Source organism: Notolabrus celidotus, chromosome 14, assembly GCF_009762535.1.
Source record: "Notolabrus celidotus isolate fNotCel1 chromosome 14, fNotCel1.pri, whole genome shotgun sequence".
In the NCBI taxonomy this organism is placed as follows: Eukaryota; Metazoa; Chordata; class Actinopteri; order Labriformes; family Labridae; genus Notolabrus; species Notolabrus celidotus.
The window spans coordinates 24,192,849-24,211,727 of record NC_048285.1 but is presented as its reverse complement, the minus strand read 5'-3'; the positions used below and the strand labels follow the sequence as shown (position 1 = coordinate 24,211,727).

Below are 18,879 nucleotides of genomic sequence, written 5' to 3'. Positions count from 1 at the left end.
GATCCTGAAAATCCTGGACGTTGCAAGGTGGGACCTCAAAGGACTGTACTTGTTTGTCCAGCACATCACACAGATGCTGGATTGAATTGAGATGCGAGGAATTTGGAGGCCAAGTCAACACTGTATTGTGCCCTTAGGCCACCTTCTTCCATTTCTAATGATCATATGCGCATTGTAGGCACTTTCAGGGGTCAGCATGGACACCCTGACCAGTCTGTAGCTACACAGCCCGATACACAGCAAACTGTGATGCTCTGTGTTCTGAGATCTTTCTATCAGAACCAGCAGAACCTTTTCAGCAGTTTGAGCTCTAGTGCTCTTCTTCTGGATCCAACCACACAGCCAAGCTTTCACTCCCCAAGTGCATCAGTGAGGCTTGGTTTCCCATGACCCCGTTGTCAGTTCACCAGCTCCCTTCCTTGAACCACTCTTGGTTGGTACTGACCCCTGCATACTGGGAACCACTCACAAGAGCTGCAGTTTTGACTCTGACTCTTAAGGCTGATTTATACTTCTGCGTTGAATCAACGGCGTACCCTACGCCGGGGGTCTGCGTAGCTCCCGTACCTACGCCAAGGCCTACGCACGTAGCTGACGTGCACCTCCTCCAAAATGTAACTCCCCGTAGAGCCGACGAGGCTTTGTCTTTCCCGCATTTACAGCACTTCCGGGATCCCGGAATTCGGCCACACATCGGCCGTGTATTCCATCTCCTCCTCTCTATTCTTCATGTAATCATGTCTGTATGATAAACAGCAATATGTATCAGCTGTAGATTAACATAACACGCTCTGAATCACTGTAGAAAAGTAAACAGAGATTGTAGCGGGACCGGAAGCAGACGGCCGGCTATCAGAGAGACCACACTGCCTTCAAGAGTTTAGGAGGAGAATTGCTGTGTGACACGGACACACCGACGCACAAGTATAGGGCTCATGTCCACGTCAGCCCCTGCTGCGTAGGGGCGACGCAGAAGTATAAATCAGCCTTTACTCAGACCATCATAATGTGGCCTTGTCATGTGCTCCAATCCTTACGCTTGCTCCTTTTTTTTGCTTCAAACACCTCAACTTTGAGGACAAAATGTTCACCTGCTGCCTAACATATCCAACCCACTGACAGGTGTTACACAGTATTAAATGATTTTGACTTCACATGTCAGCAGCCACAATGGTATGTTAATATATATATATAAACATTGTGAAAAATGTATTTGCCAAGCTAGCATTAGCTTAGCTTTGAGCCTAACGATGCCTGATAGCACCTCCATAGAGCTGCTTGGATACCTGTCAAATCATAGTCTGGCTGAATAAACATTATGAGACCAACTGGCCATCAGCCACATTTTCACAAAATGTGTTTTGATTAAATTTAACTTTCTATTCAGAAAAACAGATGCACTTCCAGCTGTGTTCTGCTTCTTATTCAGAAATTGTCACACCTGCAAACATCTCAGTATTTTTACATCCACTGAGGCGCTTCATGACAACAATGGAAGCTCCTGTAAATCAGCCAATGTGGACATTTTTACCCAAAACTGTGGCTATATTTCTTAATTTTCACCCCTTTCCATGAGCTGTGATTTAATCCAGACTGGTGCTGAGCTGCCAAATCTTTTCATAAACTTAACCTCATTAATCACCTTCAGTCATCTTCATCATCCCCCCTCTCAGGGTCTAACAGACCCCCACTGTTAGACTTCATAGCCCAGCTTAGACCTCAATGTGAGGTTTAACAAATCTGAGCATTTTGTATTCATCATATTTGATGAAAGTGGATCCGTCTGATTATTTTTTTTTCATTTGCTGTCCAATTGGTGGCTTACCTGCTGTTTTGCTGAGATCCAGCGTCAGGCTAAAAATAGAGCTGAAGGATGCTGATGAACAGTCTCTCCTGGTTTCTCTCTGCTTCCTTCGCTCTCTGTGTAAAGGTGAAGAGCAAGAAAAAAAACTGCCTTTATATGTTTCAGGAGATATTATGATGCTGTTAGTGATTCTGAACAGCCATCTTATCCCTCATTTAAGACATCGTATTGTGAATCTTGCTGTGAGTGGTCTTCCTCGCAGACTGCGTGCTCAACAAGCAGCACCACAGTGTTCTCTGAAATCTACAGAGGCGTGTGCTAATGCATTCAGCCTGTGACCTCTGTTATTCTATTTGATCATACAAAACAATGTTAATTTATATTTAATAGCTGTTTGTCATGGGTAAGCACACTGGGCCTGTGTCAGAGAGACCAGCCGTACACAAAGCACACAGCAGCTGGGCCGCTGCTATTTGAGGCTCACCTGGAGTCGGGCACCAGTCCACTTGTTGTTTGTCACAGCCAAATGTCTTGACGTCACACTGGTGTCAGGCAGAAACTGTTTTTTGTTGTTATCTTTCTTTCAGATTTCTGGCTGTGATAATGCTCTTCAAAGCTTTTTGAAGGCAGAAACAATCACCTAGACTTTCAGTGAGAGCTTTTAGATAAAATTCTACTTGCCTGACTCACCTGAACGACGCAAATGTCTCAAAAAGGTTGATTTCATTTTTGGTTTCTGCTAATTCCCATAAATAATTAATTGGAAACACTTGTACAACAGTGCAAATCACTCAGTGAAGTGGAGCTGAAATGATTCACAACTCAATTGAGAACCTGATCAACAGAAATGAATCTGCAGGAGTCTGACAAGCAATAATGCATAAAGATTAGCCACTTTACTTTGCCTTTCACACTGGTTGAATGAATACCTAAAAGATCTGAAAAGTTTGTTTAATAGAACAAGCAATTTTAAGATGTCACACTGGGAATTCTGGACTTGTGATTCCCATTTTCACAAATTTCCTGCCAGATTAATAAATTAAGGAAAGAGTACCCTGATCAGCCAGAACATTATGACCACCTGCTTAATATTGTTTTGGCCTCCCTCTCACCAGGTCAAGGCCAAAACAGCCCTGACCTGAAGAGACATGGACTCCGTTCCACCTCTGGAGGTATGCACTAAGACACTGGCAGCAGAACCTTTAAGTCTTTAAAGATAGGGCCTCCTTGGGTTTGACTGGGTTGTCCAATACTTCCCATGTATGCTCAAATTGGTTGAGATCTTGGGAATTTCAGGACCAAGTCGAAACTTGGTCTGGTTCTGCTCACATGCCAGTTATAGGCACGTTCAGCCGTTGACAAGGGTCAGCATGGGCACCCTAACTGGTCTGCAGCCATTAAGTCTCATACACAAGAAACTGTGATGCACTGTGTGTCTCACATCTTTCTGTCAGAAACAGGATTTTCCCATCATCTTTAGCTCTAGCTCCTCTGTTGGATCAGCACCCATGACCCTGTTTTTTTGGATATGCTTTGACCAAATGCCATCATCTTTTGTTGCTCACATCCTTACCTTGACCCAAGACAAAATCTTCACTAACTGCAAAGTAGATCCCCCCGCCAAAGACAGGTGCCTTTATAAAGAGATATTCACTGTTATTCACTTCACAAGTCAGGGTCCAAGAATCAGTTTCGCTGATTTGTAAAACACCTTTTTAGTAAAAACACTCCTATAAAACAACAGTACAATTCCTGCCCAGCACCCAAAACAAGGTTAATAACAAGTAGCTAAAAATATGCTTTTGAGGCAGATAGGTGGTGGAGACCAAAACAGGGCAAAAATTAGGGGATAGTCTTACTTTTGTCGGGCAAACACAGACCTGACTCCAAACGAGTGTAAATGCTGCTGTGAAGCTGCTTGTGGTGTAAATAATTCTAGTTTGTTTGTCATAGCTTGTTACAGTTGCCCCCAAGTGGTCAAAAATCCCTTTTCCAAGCATTTATTAATTTATTTTCCTTTAATGTGTAATTTAAATCAACCATACAACTTGTTAATGATACTAAAGGTAATCCACCACTGCTAGTTTTCTCAAAGTTATGCCATTGTTGGCAATGCACTGTACTACAGGGGATAATGTATTCTTGAAGAATCATAAAATATCCTCTAAGTGACCTTGTTTCTTCACTCTCCAAAATTCACAATGAAATGCTTCAGTTATGTGAACAGTTCGTATTTTGGTAGCTATCTGGGCCGATATGCAAAGTTCTACTTGATTGCCTCCTCACTCGGTGCATATCCAATGAATAAGCCCGAGAGCATGAAGTTAATAATGTAACCCCTTCACATGTACTCACCTTCCTCAGGCTGGTCACACTGTGCTCCATGTGCTCATTGTTGCATGGACAGAAGGGGAGAGGTAGCAGGCTTGGTAATGATAATTATCACCCAGTCATATTCTGTAGTCCATTAAGAGTCGATGCGGGCGCTGATCTGCATAGCTGCAGTGCAGATAAACAGCATCCAGGAGGATAATGTCTGGACCGAGAGTCTGTGACTGATCCAACATTTTTGAGGAGAAATCAATCCCCTGTGTCTCTCTGGCTGCAGAGATTGATTTTAGCTGTGTGCTGAAATGAGGTTTAATTAAATTAGAGGACAGGCTATTAATGGTTGTTTCCAGCTCTCATAAGGAGCAGTCAGACTCTTTTATTGTTTACCTTTTATAGACCCTTGGGTGTGCACTGTGGCAGGACATAAACAGACTCATCAGACAGAATCACTCCTGTTTTCCTTTTCTCTGTGGGTTCTGTCTCAAGGATTGTGTCGTTGTGATTTTTATCTTTACTGGGGGCATGTTGTGTGTTAAAATGAAGGTGACAGGCACTTCTCATTTCCTCCTCTTCCTCCATTTACAGTGGAAAAACATTATTGGATTTCCCCTTCACATGGTGGATATCACTCTCACATGTTGGGATTTTTCCAGTATTTACTCAGAAGAGGTTTGCATCATCACACTGCCCCTCTGAAGTGATGATAGCAATCGCTTTATAGCCTGGGGATTATTTTGGGTGCTGTTAGTTGCTTGGAGTTCTGTGAATAATAAATGCAGCTAATTACAAAACGAGGAGGCCTGCACTCTGGTAGGTTACAGACCATCTGGTTTGGAGAGTGTGAGAGCTGAGAGAGATAAAACTCTGGTGAGGAGAAATTCCTTGAGGGCAGAAGCTGCTGATCAAAGGGAGACCAGCTCTCTGATGAGGAGGGATTTTTCCTATGAGAGCGTCTTCAGTCCCGAGGACTCGCTCATTATCTACAAAACTGAAGAACTTCATGAGTACCTTCTTCAAGGTTTTGTTGAATTAAACATTACAAGTGAAAATACTTTCATCTAACATACCTCATATAATTTGTTTAAACCACATAGCAGGAGAACTGACTCTGTAACAGTGGGCTACGTTTTTATGTCCAGAAATAAATTGATTCATCTTTACACCAATCCCACTATACATGTTTGTTGTTTGGTGAACCGTGATCATAAAATTTGATTCAAATTAAGGCAGATCTTTTCTTGTCTTGGGGTATCAAAAATGTTTGATATTATCGCAGGTCTTTAGTCTTGTCTTTTGCAAAACGTGTTCAATGATGTGAATATGTCAATAACCAACAGGGGCCAAGCAGGAAACTGCAAAATAGCAAAACAAATAGGACGGAGAGGAAAAGTCGACAGAAATTGCTGTGGTCTATCTAGCTAGCTTACCAACTGCAGTCCCAAATGGGGATATGAAACACATTTAATCTTTCTGTAGGGGACTCTGCAAGGTCCCAAGTCCTTGCAAAATCTTAAGTTTGGGATTTGTTGACACCTTATCACAAGATGTGAGAGGGTGTCAGAAATAAGTCTTTAAAAGTATTTGAAGTCTTTGATGCTTTGAAGTCTGTACCCACTATACGTGAGGGCACAATTTAACCACTGAGGTAAACAGAGACCCTGCATTTTGACATTTTTTATTTACATGCTTTTTTGAACAATTCCAATTCACGCTTAAGCAACTGAATTGGAAACAAAGGCAAAGAAATGTACAGTGTATTGGAAGTATTGCTTGGCTGAGGATGAAGATGTGTGCAGTATTGACAGTTAATGCAGTAAGCCACATTGATCCAGACCTGGTGAATAAATCATGCCGTACGTTTAAACCAAATGTGCCTCAAAGCTTCCACTGAACTGACAGACAATGACAACAGAGTAAATCTTTCTACACTTCAGTATGAAACGTGTCAAGATGCAGAAATATTTGTTCAGTCTTTACATCCAACAGCCCTCCTTCCTTGACTTCTGTGCTTCGGTAAATACTTTTGACAGTTACGCTTGACGTTTATTTCCCCTCCAGAGGATTTATTACCCATAAACTTTCAGGAGGTACACCTTTTCACCCCATTTATGCCACTTTGAAATAGGAGCATAATTTAGGAGGAAATGCTTATGCATATATCCTCTGAGATTTGTGCTAATGATTCCCTTCAATGAAAGCCAAAAGCAAGATGGATTTAGCTGCAATTAATGCCAGCTGCAAGATGAACCCAACATGATGAGACCTGGTGCAAGATAACCAGCAGCAAAGAGCATATTAAATACTATGAAACCTTTGACCTGTGTGATTGTTAAAGTCTCCTCTCAATTTGGGACTAAATATAAATTATCTTGGAAAAACTGTCCTGAACAGTCTTTTATTTACTTATACTTACCGGCATTTTTTGGTAAGTTGCAGTTTTTTTTACATATATGAATCTTTCAATGTTCCATACCTTTTAAACAATCTATCCAAAGCAGGGATAAGATACTTCTAACTCTATATGGCTGGAGGCACCTGGACAGTTCAAGGTCTGATGTTACCTTTTTGATGTTTTGACAGACTTTCTGAGGCATGTATATGTAATGTAGAAGAGAGAAAGGTGAATGAGTTCAATTATAAATCTTTCAGGGGCTGCACTCAAGCTATTTCTTACTTCTCTCCAACCTGAATGCACAACCTCTTCGACAGCGGCCTTTAAATAGCATTTCTTCCATTTATACTCCAGCCCTGCGAGTCAACACGTCTGTATTGAATTTCCTGCAAATCACACGTGAAAATCACACCGAGAATCAATGGAAAACACCATCGGGATTAATAAATTACAGGGTTTGTTACAGTGGAATTACAGGAGTCTGAGAGATTTTCTCCTGTTGTGAATGAGTCATGCAGGATGAGAGATGTCATATGCTCTCTTATTTTACTCACCGAGCAACAAGCACCTGCAAGACATCACCACCAAGGACACCTAAATATTGATTTCAGTCCTCACGCACTTTCTGCAATCATCTTTGTGGGAAAAATCCAATGTTTTAAACCCATTACCAGCTTCATCCGTAAATGAAATATGTGGTTCAAGTTTCTTAAGATTTTTATGCAACTACTGTTGTCAAAAAAGTACAAAATTAAAGATTTAAATTCTAAAAATATTACCCTCCAAGATCAACTGAGCTTCCTTCCCTCTTTTTGACATCACCAAACTAAAGTAGACATCGAGTCATTCACACAACCAGAAAATACCCCTAAACCAAAACCCCTCTGTCATGTGAGAGTTAATTGGATGGTGAAAGATGCAGCTCAATAGGTTTCCTTTGTGCAATAAGCTTAGGTGACTATGATGGTGGAGTCACTTCCCTTCTCTGTAAGCTGCTTTGAGCATAATACAAGAGCAGGGAAGTTCACTGGCTGTTTCAGTGGCTAAGAAGCTAAAATGAACAGAGATAAAACTTCTCTAGGCTTGTTAAGTCTTTGAGTGTTTTTTATTTCTCTGTTATAAGAATGTAGCAATTGCAGAGTAATGAAGGTTTTTATTGTGCTTTCTTCAATTTCTTTGGTTTTATAGTCACTGGCTTATTCAATTCCAAATATATGGAAGTCCTAAACAGACATATATCAGTGCATATTATTCACTCTGTTTTCCCACGTTAACCACTTCATTTCAGTTGTTTTCTTGTGATAATTTTTTTTTTGTTATCTTAAGAACTACACTAGTTTTCTCATTATAAAGGATTCATTTATATATTTTTGTCAAGATAACAGCTTGTTTCTTGCATGATAACAGTGTGTCATTGGGTGATGTCGAAAACTAAACAATAGGTTGGTGAAAGTGATAGATCAGACAATTGCATGCCATGCTGCCATTGCCCATACTAATGAGGGAGGTTAAGCCTCATCCCTGTTTGTTATGTGCTTGTGCAACTCTGGGGTTAAGAGGTGTGGTCATCTGTCATCAAGTCGAGATCTTGAGAAGACAACTGAAATGGCTGTTATCACAGGAAAACAGAGAAAACAAGATGAATGGTCACATGTCCACTTAGGTTTTCCACATGAATGAAATAAAAATGTTCTACTTGTGTTTTTATTTGTGAATCATGAACACAGTATCGGAAAATTCTAAAACCACTGAAACAGCCGGTCACAAAACAATCACACTGGGCAAGGCAGCAGTGACTGAACACAAGAGCACCAAATTGAAGGAAACCCACACTAGCTTTGGAGATGTTCAGAGGGGAATCATTTTCCTCATCTTTTAAGTGTCTAATTGTCCAAAGGCAAGAAAACACAAATCATACAGTCTGTGGGGAGGAATTGTTAAACTGGTTTGCTGAGTGTGGCAAACTTGAACAGAGCTATCAGCACCAGCCTGCTTGGTGGTCACTGCAGGTTAACATGCACATGCCTGTCCTGGTTATGCTTTGCTCGTGCTGAGTGGTTATACCAGTTTCACCAGACAGTGCCTTTAAACAACTGTATCTCCATTTTTTACATCAAAATACTGCCAAACCACACAACATTACAAGATGTCGGCTGTGATGCTTGTTTACATCGAGGTAGTAAGGCATTGTAGTATTACAGCTCCAGCTAATGGCAAGTCACTGCGCTACAATTTGGACACAACCCATGTTGTATAACATATTTTGAACAACAATGATAAAAATATTTATATATGTATTTGTCTATAATTATTTAGCTGCTGACTAGCAAGGGTGTGGCCATTTAATTGTTTAGTGTAACTAAATGCGCACATCCCCAGCTAGCTTCCTGCTTTGTGCTTGTGAGACAGCCAATGTGACAATCTGCTAACTATTAAAAAGCATGGTATGATTGGGATTAAACACTGAAATTAATTACTGAATGTCAGCTCGAGAACTCTTAATGTTGAGTTATGCGTCACTGCCTGTTACTGACTGTAAATGAACATGTTGGCAAAGCATTTCAGTGCTAGCTTTTGGTAATTGTCTGTTTACTTTAGTATAAACATCACAAATAAACCTATTGATGGAACAGCTTATATTAGCAACCACATAAAATTCAAACTGAGCTGTCCATACCCGCTCCTTTATCAAAAGTTTGAGTCAACAGTGCTTTTTGACAAATAGTAAAATGTCAGCAACCTTTCTCCTTTGCAGCTGTGTATGTAGTTCAGCTGGAGAATTATACCTGTATGCCAGTGACTGCAAAAGAGGGGGTATTACCCATGATTGCAATAGAGCTGCTCAAGCAATGAACACTGTCAGTCGGCTGTTTCAAGCGGCTGCAGCTTTCTGTGTAACCCGGCTGGAAGTGGATAATGGAAAGAAAGAGATGAAAGAAGGAGGGCATGAATCACAAGCAACCCTGTGTGGTTGTGCTCTGAAGGAAACCCTTTTAGATGCTTACACACACATTTTCTTTGAACAGAGCCCACTGAAGTCTCATTGTTAGTTTCATATGCACTTTCAGAAGACAAGCTGTTTGGGTTTTGCTTGTATTAATGTTACAGGAAAAAAAGCAGCTTGATCAAACTGACTGATGAATCACCATCCGGTTGTATTATGGAGGCTTTACAAGCACACAAATTTGTATTATGACTAAGAATGTTCCACTATATGTGTCTCAGTGTCATACATAACTGAAAAGATAAACAAATATGTGAGGTAAGAGTTAAAGTTGTTAAAAAACCAAGATGAAGAGCATGGATGTGTGTCTTTTAAACTTATTCAAAGCGTTCTTTGCAAAGATAGCTAACAAACTGTCACTTTAAGATCTTTTCAGGTACCCTTAGAGAGGGTCCCTTTCTTATGAATTAAAATCAAACACACACTTGAAGCTCCTGTCAGGGGTTTTAAACTGATTATGTAAAACTTGAATGGATACTGATGCCACTATACGACTTAAAAAAGAAAACGGACCACCACTGAAAAGACTGATTGTTTCTTGACAGTTATTTTATTGTGTGTTAGTGAATACTGCAGCCAGGTAGGTGTCAGACAGGGCCATTAACATCACCCTGCCAACATAGCCTTTTTTTTTTTTCCTTTTACACAGCACCGAAGAGCTTTTTTAACAGTTGAAAGAAAGCAGGATGGATTTTTCAAATGAAAACTCTACTTTTGCTAACGCAGAACAAGACCAGCATAGATATGAGTGATACCACATAACGATGTTATGTTGGAATTTGGTTCAGGTTACATGTTTCCCTGTTCTGTCCAGACAACATGCTCACAACTTAAGGCTGATTTATACTTCTGCATCTCCCCTTAGCAGCAGGGGCTGACGCGGACATTAGCGCTACACACTTCTGCGTCGATGTGTCTGTGTTGTGCATAAATTTCCTGCTACGATCTCTGTTTGCTTTTCCACAATGATTCAGAGCGTGTTATGTTAATCTACAGCTTATACATGTTGCTGTTTATCATACAGACATGATTATAGGGAAGAAAAGAGAGGAGGAGATAAAATACACAGCTGATGAGCGGGGATCCCGGAAGTGCTGTGAATGTGGGAAACACAAGCCGCCAAGCGGACCAATAACAGGGCTTGCGGTCTGCATCAATTCTACGGGGAGTTACATTTTGGAGGAGGTGCACGTCAGCTATGTGCGTAGGTCCTGCATGGTACGGGAGCTACGCGACCCCCGGCTACGCCATTGATTCGACGCATAAGTATAAATCAGCCTTTACGCTGCAAAGTGGAGACCATAAGCAACAAGGGTAAAAAAAAGTCCAGCACTCACACTTAACTCCCCTCTGGGCACTTTGAAGGAACTGCATTTTGCTTATTATCCATGCACACACACTTATGCTCTCAAAACAGCAAGAAGAAAAAGTAAGTAAGAAGGTTTCACTTTCAGCTATCACCATGTCTAGTTCACAACTTTCACATATCTTGTACTCTGATTCATGATGACACACCTGAACGCTCCAACCCCCCGTCAGCTATGCCATTAACATGTTTTGTGCTCAGTGGCAAATGTAAAAAAGCCAACAGGCTAAATCAGGATGTTGAGGTGCAGGTCTGCTTGTCTCACAGACCTGCAGCCTGCTTGCCTGACATTAGAATCTTTTGGTTACGTACATTGGCATAAAGTGTGCCTGTATTTATTGTGCTTCAAGGGGGATTAGCCACTTAGCAATTCAGCTAGTCACACAGAGCTTTCAGTTGTAAATGATGTAGTTAATTATTAAAACACCTTGCAAATTGCTAAACCAGTAAAACCTACAGCAATATACTCAGGACTACAATCCAATTACTTTGTTGATTGCCAACACAGTGTTCTGTGAGGGCAACATTGAGCCCTGTGTGACATTTTTGTTCTTCTGCCCATAGTTCTCAAGAAATCAACACGCTATCTTTAAGTGATTGGATAGATTTTACAGGAGGGATGTCCTCTCACTGTTGACACATGTTTTCCTTCTCTGAAGACCTGGCTTCCAGGTACAAACAGGAATGCTTGGATTCACACTCCTACAGCTTGTATGATTATAATCTGTAGCTCTTTCAAGCATATTGCGTACCGAAAATGTCCTGCAGGGAGCTACTTCAATCATTTCCATTACCCAGCGGGAAGGCATCACTTGGTGATATGTGCCCCAGTGAGGCTTCAGCAGCACAAGCGGCTGGTTAGATTGCATGAACCTTATAAGAAATTCAAAGAGGATGTGCAGTTCCACAAGTAACATTCACAGAAATTGATATTTTTGCGAGCAGCAGATGCATTAGTGAAAACATTAATTTGAGGTTCTTTGGTAGGCCTCTTATGATGACCGACTGTGAACTTATTGCACTCCACAAATAACAAAATGATTGAGAGCTGTTTGGCAGTTTTTTCCTGAGAAGCAGCTGGCTTGGGGTGGCTGAGTCAGGATTGTTTTTATTTTTCAAAGTAGTTCCTTTCCTTTGCTCACACTTTGCACCCCAGAGCTCCTCTTCTCACTCTGCATGTGTTTTCTGTGCCTACAGGAACTTAGTTTGAACACTGGCACACAGGACTGCCTCAGCTGGTCCATGTGCCTCCTCAGCATCATTGCTCTCTCAAATCCTCAGACAGTAAAGTTGAAAAGCACAGATGTGAGTGACGGGTCTAATTTTAGATGCTGAACACCGGGCAGAAATTTGCAACCACACAGGCCTACAAGTTTCTGTTCAGTGTTTTCAGTTCTGTTAACATTGTGTGCCTGTTTACCTTCAGACATTTGCTTGTCAGGCAACATAATAATACCAAAAGTAGCCACCCAGTGCAACCCACACTACAAGGCGATAGCCATTTCACTTTAGAAAGAAAATTTCCACCATGACTAGATGTTTCTCTGTGTACTTTCTCCCTCCTGGAATACAGCCTGTTGCTAGAGGCTTGCTGTGTCTGTGCTAAAGTTAGAGAATATGTCCTGGGCCCATATGCACGTCCAGCCATTACACAAACAGGACCATTAGTCTTAACGTACCACTATGGAACAGCCCATTTGGCCGTAGTGTTAGCCGCATGCACAACTGCAAATAATTGGCCAATTAACTAATTGCGCCATGAAAGCGAGGCTGGTGCAAAACATCATATGTCCAGGGAACCTCCTGGAAAAACCCTTATGCAACATATTAGAATTGTGCATGCCTACTACGCATAAACAACAATAAACATGGCGAGCGATACCGGTGTGACTGAGAGAAGATCAAGAAAAAACAAATTTCAGCGGAAGAAATGGACCCTTTATTACAAGAATATAGAATGAACAAACGGCTATTATCAGCAAGTCAACCGTCAAAGATCATACTTTTCCAAAGGATCTGTTCGATCCCTAATGATCCGTTGTCTTTGCATATTTGGTCTTGAACGGTAACGCATAAGCACTGTGTTCGCCATCCTTTAAACAGCCTAACAGGTGCGGTAATCCTGCCGTTAGCACCTGTAATGGTAGGGTCTAACGCTGTTAAATGTAATGCTTTGTTGGGGCGTTAACCTGGCTCATGCATACAGCTAATCAATTTTTTATTCCACCATTAGTACAAACGGCCTGTTTTCATCGCTTATGGCTGGACGTGCATACAGGTCCTGATGTTTTGGAAATGGAAGAGATTTTGACTCAAAACTTGTTAACTGAGCATAACATTCTTTAAAATGTGTCAGTCGTCAGTATCATTCTTTTATTTGATACAAACAATATCAGATAAAACAAACATGTTTGAGTGTATGAATAGTACTTGGTTCCTCAGTTATGTAAGCTAGCAGCAGTGTAAGAGTTAAATGCTCTACATTTTTTCTGTTAAATTTGGAATGAGTTTTCATGTAACTTACAAATGGTGCTGGTTATACATTTCCATATCTTTATTATACTTTACTGTTACATTAGCTGCAAGGTTTTAACATATTTTATTTCACACATACTAGTATAGCGTAGGCAGCCACAAAGCTAGCTGCTATTCATAGATGGTTTTAAAACAATTTAGTTGAAACATCAGAGTCAACAAAGGAAGGTATTTTCTTTTTCTTTTTAGAGTTATTTTTGGGGCATTTTTGGCTTTATTATAGGAGAGTTGAAGTGAAACAGGGAATGTGGGGAGCAGAGGAAGACAATGGCAGTCTGTGTGTCAAACAAGCAACTACTGCGACAAGGACTAGAGCTTCTGTTGCACTTTGAGAGGTATTTTCAAAGCTAATAAAGCTACTTTGGCAGCTATAGTTGATTAAATCTGTCAAGTTCAAGATTTACGTTGTCTGAAACTCAATAGTTGGATTGAGGCAGGTGATCATTGAAATCTTTTATCTCGGACCTCCTCTTTCAGTTCTCTTGAAGTGTTTTTCCTTAGCAATAGTTTCAGTCACCAAAATGAAAGACGTGCTTTCGTCTGCAGTCAATAAGTAATTACACTCTTAGGTGTAAATCTGCCATCCAACTCCAGACTATCACAGCTAATGTGCAGGTGTAGCTTATAACCAAGTAATATCTCATTGAGTGAAGGATGGACAACAGAGGGTTGTGTGAAGTTAACATTAATCCATCTCATTTTACATTTTATGCAGATGGAAGGTTTTCATTTTAACAAAGGAGTTAGTCTGAGACGATGCATGGATTATATACTGGATTAAGGGATAACAGTAACCTTTTTATTGTTTGATGCACTGATATCAGTGTAACTGAATAACCATGTAGACCCAGCATGAGATACTTACATGCTCTCAGATGAAGAGGTTGCCAAATGTTTTAGATGTATTTACAGCTGCTGTTTCCTTTTTGTTAAAGCAGAAGAGACATATTTTCATTTCCAGTGAGGGGATGTCTTTTTCTGAACACAGTAATTATGTTGATGTTTGTACAACAACTTCTTGTTTCTCTGTGAGCACAGTATTGTATAATTTGTTCAAATTGACTCATGTGTATGTTGAGCTCTGCCAAATGCGGTTAATTCCATACAAATTGGTACTGAGGGCTTGTATGTATATACTGGATGGCTGTTCAGGTGTAGGGGAAATGCTGTTTCTTGTCTGTATGCTGACGCACAATCAGTGTTCAGATAACTAATCCTTGCCTCTGCCTCCGCACTCGTCAACCTGTAAAGGCCAGGGTGACAAGGTTAAAGGCACTGTAGTGTTTCACAGATCCTGAAGCCCCTGGAGTGCAATTTGTTGACAGAAGAGTTGCTGCTAAGTCAAAGGTTGAATAGAGAGTGCCTCGGATTAACTCAGGAGGCATGTTGACTGTTTATGTACAGGTTGTCATGATTCACCTTCTCAGAAAGGCTATTGAGTGATTCATTAATGGTGGGTTAAGGAGTACAAGAGTGTTTAACATAAGCATCAGAAGTAATATCACATAGGCTACATACATAATCTGTAAGGAGGAAAATTCTCAACGAAGTAACTTGTAACATAAAGTAAGATGTTAGACAGAATTGTTGTAATAATAAATCATATTTTTGGATTGTAATTATTGATCCATAGTAGTTACTGGTAATGTTTTGAATTTTAAGTCAGATGACTTAATACATTGTAATGGAATATTACTTATTTGATGTACTGTTCATACTGTTGTATTATAATTCTGCAAAATGACAAGCTTTTAAAATGTTTGTACTAAGGTGAATCACTTGAACAACAACCGCTAATCTCTTCCATTGAACATGTAGTAGCTTTGTGCTCATTGTGCTGTCCAGTGTATTTCTTCAGCAAAAGGCTAACCAACCTGCTAGTTATCCAGCAAACCCACAGGAGAGTAATCAAGCTAACCAGAAAAAAAAATTGGTTATCCAGATAACTTACAAGGTGGTTAGCCATTTTAAACAAAAACTTGCTTGCAAACTAACCCACAAACTAGCTTACCAGCCAACACATAAGCTAGCTATTCAGCTAACCAACAAGTTTGTTATCCAGATAACCAACATGATAGGTATCAAACTACCTGATGAGCTAGTTATCGAGCTAACCAACGAGTTGGTTGTCCATCTGACTCAAGATGGTTAGCCAGCTTACCCTGAGCTAGTTTGCAAGCTCACTAGCAAGTTAGTCGTTCAGCTAACCTACAAGAAAGTTATCAAATTAATCACTAGCTTGTTTTATAGCTAACCCTAGTTACCTTGCTATCCAGCTAACCCACAAGATAGTTATGCAGCTAATCCACAAGTTAGCCATTAAACTAACCCACAAGCCAGCTAGATATTACCCAAAATCTAGCCAGCTTTCTTGAAAGTTAGTTATCTATTGCAACCTGGAACTAGATGATGTTTGTATATCTTAATTCAGTAACTGTCTATGAGTTGTCTAAGTTGCAGTTCTCCTGTCATAAAATCTGCACAAGGAAAATAATTTGCATTTTATCTTGGAAAGATTCAAGTCCTTAGAAATGGCAAGGTTTTTCTCTTTATAGTGCTAACAAAAAAAAACAGAGCAGTTGGCCCAAGTGATTTTTTTTTATGTTAATTAGCTTTTTGCACCATACTAGCCCTAAGAGGAAGAGGATATCATGCCTCTATTAAAGATTCTTTATTCTTTGATAAAGTACAGTTATTATATGAAGACCTTTTATTTATATATATCTTTTTTAATTAAGTCTAAAGGGAGAGGGGGTGTCTCAAGGTGTAACATGGCTGATTTGTGAGCAGTAAACAACAGAATGCAATGGTTTAATGATATTTAACATGTTGCAATGAAATGGTAATATTTAGCCTTGACATCATTGTAAATGCATTACAGTAACAATGCACAGAAAACTGTCATTTTGTCTGGAAATATTCCCGAGTGTGACATGGCTGAGTAGAAATGACAACATTCATGTCAAGCAAAACCTGGAGGGGGGAGTATCTCAGCAACACCGTTCTTAAAACGAGCCCAGGGATTGACCTGGAGTTGGGCAGTAACATGGTTGGATTGTAATGGTGATGATGTGTGGAAACTGCTCACTGTCCCAGGAGGGAAACACATCCTCAAGAAAGGAGTAAACAAATCTATGTATGAAATGTTGCTGATGTTCAGCCTCTTTGTTATATGCATAGAGGTGTATAATAAACGCATGGTTACTTGGACTATCTTGCATCCATTTACAAGCAGGTGGGTGCAGTAAATGGGGATTTGGGTTGGCTTTAAAAATGTTATAGTGCAAGTTCCCTTGGTTTTCTTTAGTGTGTGATTAGTTTGATAGTGAAGCATTTGTTTTGCTTGTGGCCATATTGTGCCAGCTTTGCTTGGGTGTGAGAAAGGATGCTATAGACAGACAATAAAGCTTCAAAGTTTTACCCCAGGCCAGCAGGGAAACGTGGTTCATTACAGCTTTAACATCAGAGTGAAGCAAAACTAAAAGGAGGAGTTACTTTAGACTTCTAAAAGTCACTCTCTCAAACAGGAAAAAACAGCTTTGAATTCCTGACCCCCTGTAGATTTAAAGAAATTATCAAAGATTACGCTGGTTATGGAACTACAAATACCAAAATTAAGAAAGAACACCGTGAGGGAGCCAATGGACCCCTGAAGTAACCACAGACCGACCAACCAACTAACCAACCAACCAATCAATAAATCAATCAATCAATCAACCAAATGCAACTCATTTATATATCACCTGCCAGACAAATCAAATGCAATTCAAAGTGCCTTACATTGAGTCAAAACAAGAAAAAGCAGAACATTTAAATAATTATTTGTTTGGTCTCTAAATCTATATGGGTTGACATCTACCTCAAGCATTGGACAGATGTTAAATTCACCCAGGTTCAATTCTAAACCAAACATTTGGTTCACATTAAGCGCTGAAAAGATGCTGAGCTTTGTGTCTGAGGTGACTTTATTCTAGTACTGACAGATCTTGATTATTGGTTATTCATGAAAAAACAGGCTGATGTCAAAATCTCAATGTGGGTTTGTCTTATTTTAATGAAGAAATGTAAAAATTGTGCATATTTATTGGGGGGCAATGTGGAGGAGAAGACCAGAAGCTAGCCTTTGTAGAGATTTCGGTTTCTATGATTTCACCTGTCAAGCTGATTAAAAATGTGTAATTCTTTTAAAATGTCCAGAATGACCCTTGTTTCATTCTATGACTAGTTTCGTGCCGCCATGTAGATTTAAAGTGTTCACGTGTGATCTCAAGTCAAGAGAGACGAGAAATAAGCATGGGCAAGAAGCCTGCCAAAAGAGTACAGTCGGAATGTGTGTATACTGTATATCGCTGTTCAGTTGGAAAACAAAGGGAATATACCGCTCCTATTTTTGATTAAAATTTGAACCAGATCGTCAGTTTTACTCTAATCAAAATGTTTATATGATTCATTTTCATTCTGATTTGGCCATGTTCCAAGTGTAATCTGATTAGAGGTGGTCTTGTAATCCAACCTATTGACTTCCAGCATTTAGATATAGACATGCAGTCTAAAAGGTATACAGAGTTGATGCCAAAACTGTCGGTATGATGTTTTTATTCTTAATGAAATATCCACATATTGAGAAACTTGGACTGTCAGGTTTTACTACTCGTTTCCATGGGGGCCAACAGAGAGGAAAAACAGAGATTTTCTGGATTGTTACTCAAACCTCTTGCTTCAGTAATCTACAGTTTTACTCCAGGCTTCTGTGATGTCACTCTTGGGTGTAGTTACAGGTACAGCAGAGCACACTGCTCCTCCACCCAACCATTTTCAGTGTGGAGGTGAAACAAGCTTAACATTCTGATCAGCTGAAGGCAGCAAAGCACTGCTATTTATTATGTTGTTGGATTACTCTTTAAATGAGCACATTTCAACAGAATTGCACTTACAGACTCCTTTTAGCTGTGATATTTTTTTTAGCTACTGTGTCATAATTTTATTGAGTTAATTAATACTCACCTTGGCAGAGAAGGCTATATGTTTTGTCAGTTTCATCCGGCTGTGTCACAGCTCCTTTCTGCTCCCTGACTTTTATGAACTCGTTTGCTGCTCTCGTTGTTTGCAGTGGCTCTATATCTGGGTACTTCAGAGGGAATATTGCAAACAAATGGAAAGTCCTCTAAATCCCTTTTCATCATAGCTCTTGCATCAGAAGGTCATAAAATACACTTGGCTCCTTGCTGAGACACTTGTGTGCTCTGACACTGCTCAAAGGAAAGACCATTTAGGTCCTCTCACCTGCTGTGACTCTCAAAAGGCTCTCACCTGGAGCATTCAGGCCGTGCTTTTCAATCTGGATTTCTGGAGCAATCGATAGAGATGTAAACAAATGAAGAGAAAATAGAATCAGCTTCATTTGTTCCCCCTTCACTTATGTGATTATGGTGAGACTGTTTCTTTCA

At 40.1% G+C, this 18,879-nt stretch overlaps 1 protein-coding gene across 3 annotated transcripts in view; it reads left to right on the top strand.

The window, feature by feature from the left end:
- pitpnm3 (PITPNM family member 3) overlaps positions 1-18,879 on the top strand; it is a 112,545-nt gene that overhangs the window by 4,842 nt on the left and 88,824 nt on the right. The gene's annotated exons all lie outside the window — the stretch shown is intronic.